This window comes from Amblyomma americanum, chromosome 1 (genome assembly GCF_052857255.1).
Source record: "Amblyomma americanum isolate KBUSLIRL-KWMA chromosome 1, ASM5285725v1, whole genome shotgun sequence".
In the NCBI taxonomy this organism is placed as follows: Eukaryota; Metazoa; Arthropoda; class Arachnida; order Ixodida; family Ixodidae; genus Amblyomma; species Amblyomma americanum.
Genome location: NC_135497.1, coordinates 381,106,948 through 381,116,423, shown reverse-complemented (window position 1 = coordinate 381,116,423; position 9,476 = coordinate 381,106,948). Strand labels below are relative to the sequence as shown.

Genomic DNA, 9,476 nt, shown 5'->3' with positions numbered 1-9,476 from the left:
CAGATGTAAGATGTTACAAAAAGTTGTAGATGTGCCCTCACAACAAAAGTTCCCCCGAAAGAGTTCTTTCGGTAGAAAAATACGAAAAGCAAGTCGATGGTGCATTCGGGTGAAAATTACAGGTTTGATTACTGTTGGATTCAAACAAGCAGATAAGCGCCAGATAAGCGTTCAAGATTTACGGTGTAGTGTACACCATTCGTACGGGAATACGGACGCCTCCAAGTTTCTCTAACATAACAATGAACACTAACTCCAAAGATTAAAGGATTCCCTCAGATGGTTAAGCTTGTTGAAAAGCAAATATTAGCGACACTCTCAGTGCTTTCTGGGAAAGGGTGTGCAATGTGGAGATTATGCTGCTGCACTCCCACCACTGCCCAGGATATACGCTCTACTGAGTTCAGGGGCGGACACTTGACCTCAAAAATCTCGACCTCACCTGAACCTCACAAATATTTTGCCGACCTCACCCCACCTCAACCTCATCAGCGGAGATTGAGGTATCCTCAGATGCTCTCACCTCAGTTTTCCTGAGACCACTGGCGACCTCACTCAACCTCACCTCAACCTCAAATTTTCAGGTTGATGTAGGCTGTTAGACCTCAGGAGCAAAAAATGCGATTAAGTAGTTCAGTTAACAATTCTGAGAATTCTTTTGGACAGGACAGCCAGAATATGAAGGTACCGCTGTGATGACTAGTTATAACAATAGCGGCACTCAGCGGTCTGTAATTATTGAATAAGGTGTGTACAGACACTATTGATGTGCACGCAATAGGACGACCTTATAATCTGGGATGAACCCTCGTGGAGTTTATGGACTGCGGACAGCGGTGTCTCTTACACGGTTACTACCAGTACGTCGGAGGGTAGTTTTTCAGTATTTTGCTTGACTAATTATTTGTAAGCTTATCAGTTTAAATATTTGGCAACCTGCTTCGTGTATACTTGTTTGTATTGTAATCCTCTCGCTCATTCACTGACGAACAGGCAATTACCAAGCACAGATCTTATACACCATCTACGTACCAGAAAATTGGGAGGAGGTGGAGATGTATTCACGATACCCTTTTTAGACCTGATAATATTAAGCGAATGAAGAGAAACTGGTCGCCGATGTACTTTCCAATGTGACGGCTACGCAGACACATCAGTATATTTCGATTTTCTAGCTCAATCCGGCATAGCGAGAGCACCCAGCGTAGATAGAAATTTTGCCACCAAGCAAACGCTCTTTTCAGTCCTATGTATGCTGCCTTCGAAGACACACAACAAGCTGCGACTTTTGTACACCAACCGATGCGCTTTGTATTTGTGTCTATGTAGAAGCGAGCAGCTTCGTTTTTTAATCTGAAAGCATTAGATGGCTCAGTTTCAAGGTCATATGCGCAAAAAAGTGTCCGCAAGAAACAGCACCATGTGACGTCACGACCCGACGAGTCACGCGACGAATATGATGGCGTCACAGCATTAATCAATGCTAATTAGCATACTCAAATTAACATACGTATTTAATGATAATTATTGCGAATCGGTAATGCTAAGACTAGTTAGCAGTAGGGAAAACATCATGTTTGTGTGACGTCCTACCTGGTCACGTGACAACCATGCAATATGAGGTCACACCTAGTCTTAAGAGCGGACTGTGGCATCCGACTGTTCAAACAGGGGAAGCCGAACACCAAGCGTCCTTGCATGAACACTGCAGTGGTGCGCTCCAACTCCGTTTCGGAAGCGGCACTGGTCGGAGTAAGCCGCGCCAACTGCAAAAAGTCCCGACCCCAAAACACTAGACTTCATTCACATCCTCACGTTACTTTTTTACGACTGCCTCAGACCTCCTAATTTTTAGCGCTTTCATCCGTCGGCCATCTTGCTCCGAAATTGCTAGCCCGAGTGCACGCGTGACGAAAACGAAGACAGCACGCGTGCTGACCGCCATTGAGGCTGCCTTCCTTCGCGACTCTGCATCTGCATCTGCGGTAAGTCCTCTACCGGACCTAGCTATCAGACAGGGCTCCCGACGCGCTCGCCACCGAAGGCAAGCCGCTCTTTTCCGCTCCCATCAGGATCGCTTAAAAGCTTCCGGTTTTCAAGAAAGCTCCGACGGCCGTCGTAGCAACGACCCCGCTTCGAGATCCGGTGCTAGCGCTTCCTGAATCGACGCGGCACCGCCGTCGCTATTTAAGGTAAGGTGGCCCATTGCGGGCTTGCTCTCTCTGCTCCCTGCAGTGAGGCCTAACTCTTGAAGTGCGTAATCATCGGTGCTCTTTCAGAGCGAAAGCTCTACTGCTCGAGGTACAACTCGGAGTTTCGCCTTGCTTCACGCGTTTGACCTTGAAGCCCGACCAAGGTCAAGCCAAGTACACACCCCTTGGACTCACAGTGTATAAATATTAGTCATGACATGCCCGTATGGCATGGTCATAGCTAATGAGCAGTAACCACGTGACCTATGTACAGTAGTCACTTGAACTTTCATTTTCACCTTTAGTGCTGAGATTCTCATCGCCTAATGTGACGTCATGCGATTGCCAACGGTCACTTGATCTTTGACCAACATAGCCAAGCCTTGGCAGAAAACACCAGCCAAGGCACTGTTTGCACACTTTGATCGAACCATATGTATTCGTCTAAACATGTGAAGCCATGCAAAACCAAGCTTTCGCTCGTCTACTAGATTCAGACCGGTTGAACCTCAGCCAATTTTTTTGCAGACCCTAACACAACGACCGAAGCTCCCATAGCTACGGAACACGAAGTTCGCCTCTTCGCGCACAACCTGTGGCAAGACCGCCTGGCTGGACTTCAGCCGCAACCCCATCGGGTGGATCAGGATAACCCAGGCAGTGTGGTGGCGGTGGTCGGCTCTTACTTTATCGAAGAACACCTGACTGTCTTTATATTCGCCGCTGGGAGTGTACTCGGCATGCATCTCAAAGGAGCCTTGGACAACATGGGGGCTATTGATGCAGCCATAGCACAAGTAAGGAAATGCGGGGAAGGGCCTACGGAGGTAGAAAGTGTCGCTCACGGGCTTCCACGGTGTTTGTCATATGAAGAGAGGATTGCGCTCTTTGTGGATTTTCGGGGTGATTTCTAAACCTTGATGCCACAAGAAAGCGCTGCAAATATTTCTAGATATAAAACGGTTGAGTGAGTGGCCATAACGACTAACAAAAGCGGCATATTAATGGCGTTTCATACTGCTCAGGCTTCCATAACATGCTTGCATGAGAACTTTCGAGCATTACTTTTTGAGCGCAAGCTAAACGAAGCAAAAAATAAGCCTTTATAACGCATATGCAGATTAAATTGAATCAACACTCGTTGTTAAATCCTATGCGCCACTCGGGGCTTAAGGAAATGCGGACAGAGAATTTTTCAGTGACCTCTTAAGCGAACACGCAATACAAACGCGTTATTTGGTCCGTGAGAATCCACGACGTTAGGAGCGCAGTGCAAAACGGAACAACCTACACTGAACGAATGAATGAGACGCGTCGACAAGCACACCTGTTATCTATTCCAGTCGCCATTTGTAAAGCACAATAAGCGGTTTGTACATTACTGATTCAGCAGCTTTGTTACTGCCGATACCACACTTGCTGGGTTGACTTCCATCTCTTGCAGTAGGGATTTTGAGTGCGCTATAGTCCACGCTAACACTCTCAGCGTCCACTGTGCTTGACAATAAATTTCATAGGCCAACCACGTCATCTTCCTTTTTTGTCCACTTCGACGCCGTTGTCGGTAATCTCAGTTAAAGTACTACTGGCTTAAATTCGTTCCTTGTTCTGAGGTTAATGTGTCAAACGTTTCCAGATAGCGGCTCCACCTTACACGAGAACATAGCTTCCAAGATGGCCTGTGTTGTACAATGTGCTGAAAACATAAATATCCTTGCAGGAAGAAGTGATAACTTTCGATACCAGATTTTCGACTCTTGCTTTTTGAATTGTGCGGGCTCTTGAACGGCTTCAATTTCCGTCACGGAAAAACTTTTTCTTTCTCGCTCTTCGAGGAGGACGAGGAGTGCCTCCTCTCGGCAACCCGCCTGCACTGCCACCCGGGAAAGAAAATCCTCACAACGGATCTTACCCAGCTCCTCAGTCGTGGCATTCATGGCTGCCCAACCTGGAACATCTGCCGCGACTACCGGCACTGGCTGTACCACTTCCCGGACAGGCGCCAGCAAAAAGCTCTCCTGGTTCCAGGCTCCGCGTGAGTTAAGAATCTACTAATTTTGACTCCTTTTCCACTCCGGCTGCCCGGAGGTTAGCGTCCTAACTCGAGCTTCCTCTTTTAAGAGTGAACTAAATCCACGTTTGCCTCCTAGCTCTTAAATCAACTACGTATTGAACAGGAAGCTTAACACCGAGCTGCCCTGCTACTCAAGACTTTCAAGCCGCACTTAACCTCAACATGGACATAAGAAGAAAACTAGAGGGAAAAAGAACGCGTGTTTGAGAAGCGGACAATAAAGCTATGATGCTACAGCCCAAATGATGTATTAATTTCTGAAACATTACTACCCCAGAGCGCGGTGTTGTACCGCACGTCAATTACCATCAAGCGCAAAAACCAAAAATAACTGAAAGCAATCTGCCTCCACCTCAGAAAAGTCAGCACCAATTATGTGCTAACTTAGGAGTCCATATAAAAATTTGTTGTTCGGATGAAATCGGCACTGGGCACTCATTGATGCACCTAGCACCAAGTTGCTTAATCTGAGAAGCGTGAAAGGTGTCCCCCTCGAGCTAAATTTTGCGGCGGCGTCACTAAAAACGAAGGTGCGTGTGGGCTGTGTTCGCTTTAAGCCTTAGTCAGGCACATGTGCTTTCCGTTTGAATTAGTTTAGGCAGAGACACGGCAAACAAACTTTTCGACTTCTCAATTTTTCTTCGTGACCTCGGATCATCTGTATTCTGACGAAACATTGTGGCGAAATATGATGAAATGCGCTGGTTTAAAACTTTTGTTCCTTCCTGCCCTTCCACTTCCCATGCAGCTCGTACAGAGAATATCTAATTTTAAATAAGGTTATTAAGCAGGGCACTTAAGCCAAAGGTACTCATACGAGGTGACGACGTCTAGAGCCTTAACATCGCTACAGAAGCGCAGGAACCGCAAGAGCCGCAGAGAGCATCACAACATCTTTATGTATTATGTAATTGTATATGTAATTATTTGTTTATTTCAAATGATCATGGGCTCCACAGAGGATTATTATGTGAGGTAGGCGTGCACAATAAGTTGGCACAAAAATAACACATGCATAACTGTACAATGAGTAAGTAGTATGAAAAAAAAATTGAAGCCACAAAATAGCACAAGAGTTGGGAAATCATATTAAATTATGCTGTTTTTGACGCCCAGAAGCATGTTTATCGCAATGCGGAGAATTCATGCCCACTTTCATTCGCAGCGTGCAAGCCCAGCCACAGGACCGTGCCGTCTTCGGATGCATCAGCCAGTGCCACACTGGGGTAAAGGTGTCCTTTGTCGTGTGGCAAGGGCCCCTCCAGACAGCCCTGCAGCACCGTGAGGTGCGCTTGGAGCCACAGAGCCTGTCACTGTGGAGACTGGAGCTCGCCCGAGGTGACTCCGTTCGGCCGACTGTGGGGCATGCATCAGGGGTCCGAGGCAGCGCTGCTCAGCGCCCTGCACCGGCGTGGCCGCGTCACCGCATGCGCTGACCTCCCACCCAGTATCCGCAGCTGCGCACTGCGGAGGCAGCCTTAGCCGCTGCTGGGTCTTCTTGCTGTCGGCGACGCCCGTCCAGGATTGTCCTGGACAGTGGCTGGCACTATTTCGTCGCTAATTTCATTATTTTAATCAATTTATTTAGTTATCATCAACATATATACAGGGAAGGGGAGAGAAGAAATTAAAGACCATTCTGCACGGAGATCTCGCCTTGGGTGTCATCTGTGATACCAACTATATATTTGAAATCATCCTTTAAAAAATCTAATTTGATTTTTTTAGAATTAAACGAGGCTTATGGATACGAATGTATGAAGTTTATAAGAACTTCTTGGTGGGCTAGTTGCTGGATCGTTGTTCTTAATACGAGTTGCGCACACGAAAAAACACACAGGAAGAAAACAAAGACGGAAAGAGCGCAAACTATCTACTGACTTTTATTAGCAGCACTCGGCTTAGAAAGGCAGTGTGAACACGTGCCTAAGAAAGGGAAATATGAGTGAAGGATGTTAGACCAAGCCTGTGCAATGATCGACCAAAGCCGCCCAGGAAGTTCTTTTCCGCATTATACAGCATTGCGGAAGTATCACTGATACAGTTATCACCTTTTCTCTTGATGTGGTACGCTTCTAAAAGCTTACACGCTACTCTGTCTTTGTTCCTGCCTGTATGAATGAAGCATGTATGAAGCATGCAAGTAAGACAAGTCGTTTGCATTTGTTGCGGCAGCAAACCGGTGACTTGATCGCCGACTAAACCCATGACGACGTGCAGGCATTCTGCTTAGTGTTGTAAAGTGCTGAGGTCATCTGTGTTGAGTAAGACACGGTCTCTCTGCGTACCCATTTCTTTGCAACGTCGAATGCCGGCAAACTTTACATTGGATGGCAAAATTAGGCTGAAGTGACAAGTAGGAAAGGTAAAGTATCACTTAACTTTCGCCGGATCTTGACCTTCGATGACGCTTGATTGCTCATTTCGGCCAAGAGTCCCCACTTTCACAGCGTTCCGCACCCTCAAAATGCCGTAATCGTGCGTTGCGCAGTGCCGAGAAGCCTGGGCGCCTTCGTTGGCTTAATAGCAGAAGACGTTACCATTTCAAATGCTAGCACAAAGACACTTCGTGTGCTTCTCCTGAAAGTTCTACACATAAGATCCCCTTAGCTCGTCGAATACTAAAACATCTACTGTTGTCTCTTAACTTTATCTCTTCTGTTTACAATCTGCATGTGAACACCTTACAATGCACTAATAGAATCCGACTTATGAAAAATTTAGTAAATTTTGGAACGTTTGTTACCATGGATGCATCACGTAGGTGTAGGGCACTTCACTGCGGTGATTGAAAGTTGGGGGGGAGGGGGAGTGAATGATACTAGCAGTGAATTTGTCCAATCTTTGTTTTTTTTTTATCTGGTTATGTAGGAACCATAGTACCCAGAGATTCTTTCACACACTCACTCATTCAACTGACTGACTGATATACTCCATTATTAAGCCTATTTTTGAAGATTCCTTGTTTTACCCATCAGTCTACGCTTGAAAAGAGCAGTTTCAAATTTGGCACTTCTATAAAGAGTGGTCTATCTCCTTGCGGCACCTAGAGTCAGTGAGTTACAGCAAGGTCGTGGACATTCGATTGTTAATTTTAGAGCCGAAGTGCGGCAGGTTTTTTCGACGTTTCTTACTGTATGTCGGCGTTTTTTGGCTAGTAATACGGTGTGAACTCTAAAGGCGGTGAATGTTTGCGTAAAAAGTTTCTCACCGTTTAGAAGCAAAGAGCACCAATTTTTTTCCCTCATTGGTACACACGCTATTCACAGTTGGTTGTAGTAGTAGGATTGTTGGTCTGTTGGGCTTTGTTCTGCTAGCATGCTTATGTTCACAGCATCCAACATCAAAAATGCTCGCTCAGCATTAGCCCTATACATGTTGATAGACGCTCGGGACAACACAGGCTAGTCGCACGCATGTAGTTTCAAAAACAAGCGAGCGATGACTACAGCAATAAACCTACACGGCTGTAAGTTTGGACCTCCGCTTCAAGCTTCTGCAGGCTGCATTCGTCATGCACTGCAAGTCTGTGAGTTTGTTTGTATTTAGCAAATTCCTCTGGAATTTCTGTTTTCGACAAGGATCAGCAATTTTGACATTGATCTAGGGGTCACCTGTTAACTACTGCAGGTCATACTGGATGTTCCACTGGTCGTCTTTAATCAACCTCTATAAGCAGCCTGCAGAATGCTCTAAAAATGTTGCGAGCTACATCCTTACGTTTTCATTTACCGTTGTCACTAGGCTGTCCACGATTCAGTGACCTGTTTCTGGCAGCTAATTCCACTTCTTTAGCAGCGACAGCTATCACACCAGATAGGAGGCGCATCTCGTATTCGAGGTACTACTCCGACTGAAGCGGCTGCATTACCTCGAGAAACGATGCAGATGTGGGGCATAGAAAGGTCATAGCCACAAGATTTTGTGAGAATTCTAGAGTTTAAACAATTTTTTTCAGCTTGTGGGTTCTAATGCTACCGCGTTAATAAAGCGACCCCCGAAATGCCGGGTGGTCTGCCATAAATGACAGAAGTGGTTCTATCATCTTAAATACGTCTAATGAAAAGCAGTTCGGCAATGACGGTAAATAGAAGTTGTTAATTCACTGCCCTGGATGCTGACATCCACGTGGAGAATGGTGGACGCGATAGAAAGGTAGGTATCCCGCTCCGCAACGTGCTGAGAAGAGCGGAAGCAGCATGAGTTGAGTGCGAACGAGAAAATTTGACAGGTTTCTTGGCGCGCTGTTGGCCTCCGTTACCAGGATACCAAGAGGAAATAAATGGCGGCAACAAAGGATCAAGACATGCGACAAAACCACAGGTTTTACGATCGCACGCGTTGTGTTGGGAAGACCTCGTTTCAGGTAGAGGCTTCTCGTGGCCGGTGTACTAATTCGTTTAACCTGCACAGCTGCGCATGTTCTAAAAGAGGCGATACAAGGATAATGCAGGGCAGAGCAGTGATGACCCACATGGCCCATTGTGGCGGAGTCCAACGTTGAAAATGCGCATGGTATACGATACACGACAGCAAAAAGGCCTTCACCACAAGCAGCACAACATATGATTGTGCACTTTGGTTGCATCCCTTTTTCAGAGTGAGCTCCTTGTAGGCAGCTCTACAACTGTGCGTTTATCTCCTTAAATTTGCAACTATCATGTGTTATACCTTCCGGTTCCGGTTGCTAGGATCTCGGGCTTCATTCTTTTTATTCACAGTCAACGTCAACAACATCGGCAAAACTGCACCCCAATTAACTCTTACCTGCATCAGCTAGGGCCACCTTATCCAAGTGAACTTTCTTGTCTCGTCCGCCCACCTCACTCTCTGCCGCCCCATGCGACAAAAGTTCATCTTCAGGTTTCAAAGCACCGGGTGTCCGTTCTGCCATTCCGGTGGCGAAGACAACGATCGGCAGCGTCCTGGAGGGGCGGCTAAAGTCTGGACGAATTTTTCTCCTGTTTGGATCTGCACCAAACTCTGGCCAACCCACCGCTGTGGGTATGTGTCATCGCTTCAGAGGAAACAAGAACAGCCGACAATCGCTCTGCAGAATGAGGTTCCTTAAATTGCACTGACACGGTGGAGATGCAGCCTCCGTATTAACCATTCCTCCCGGACCTCTGGAGAACAAGGAGACAGGAGACCCAGCAGAAAATTAAAGTACGTAGGTCATCCACCTTGTCCACGCCTATTGCAGTTACGTC

At 46.5% G+C, this 9,476-nt stretch overlaps 1 long non-coding RNA gene across 1 annotated transcript; it reads left to right on the top strand.

The window, feature by feature from the left end:
- Positions 1–4,033: 4,033 nt before the first annotated feature.
- LOC144101516 (uncharacterized) lies at positions 4,034–5,876 on the top strand. Its single transcript, XR_013308010.1, has 2 exons — positions 4,034–4,227; positions 5,432–5,876. It is a non-coding gene; the product is annotated as an uncharacterized LOC144101516 (long non-coding RNA).
- Positions 5,877–9,476: the final 3,600 nt, after the last annotated feature.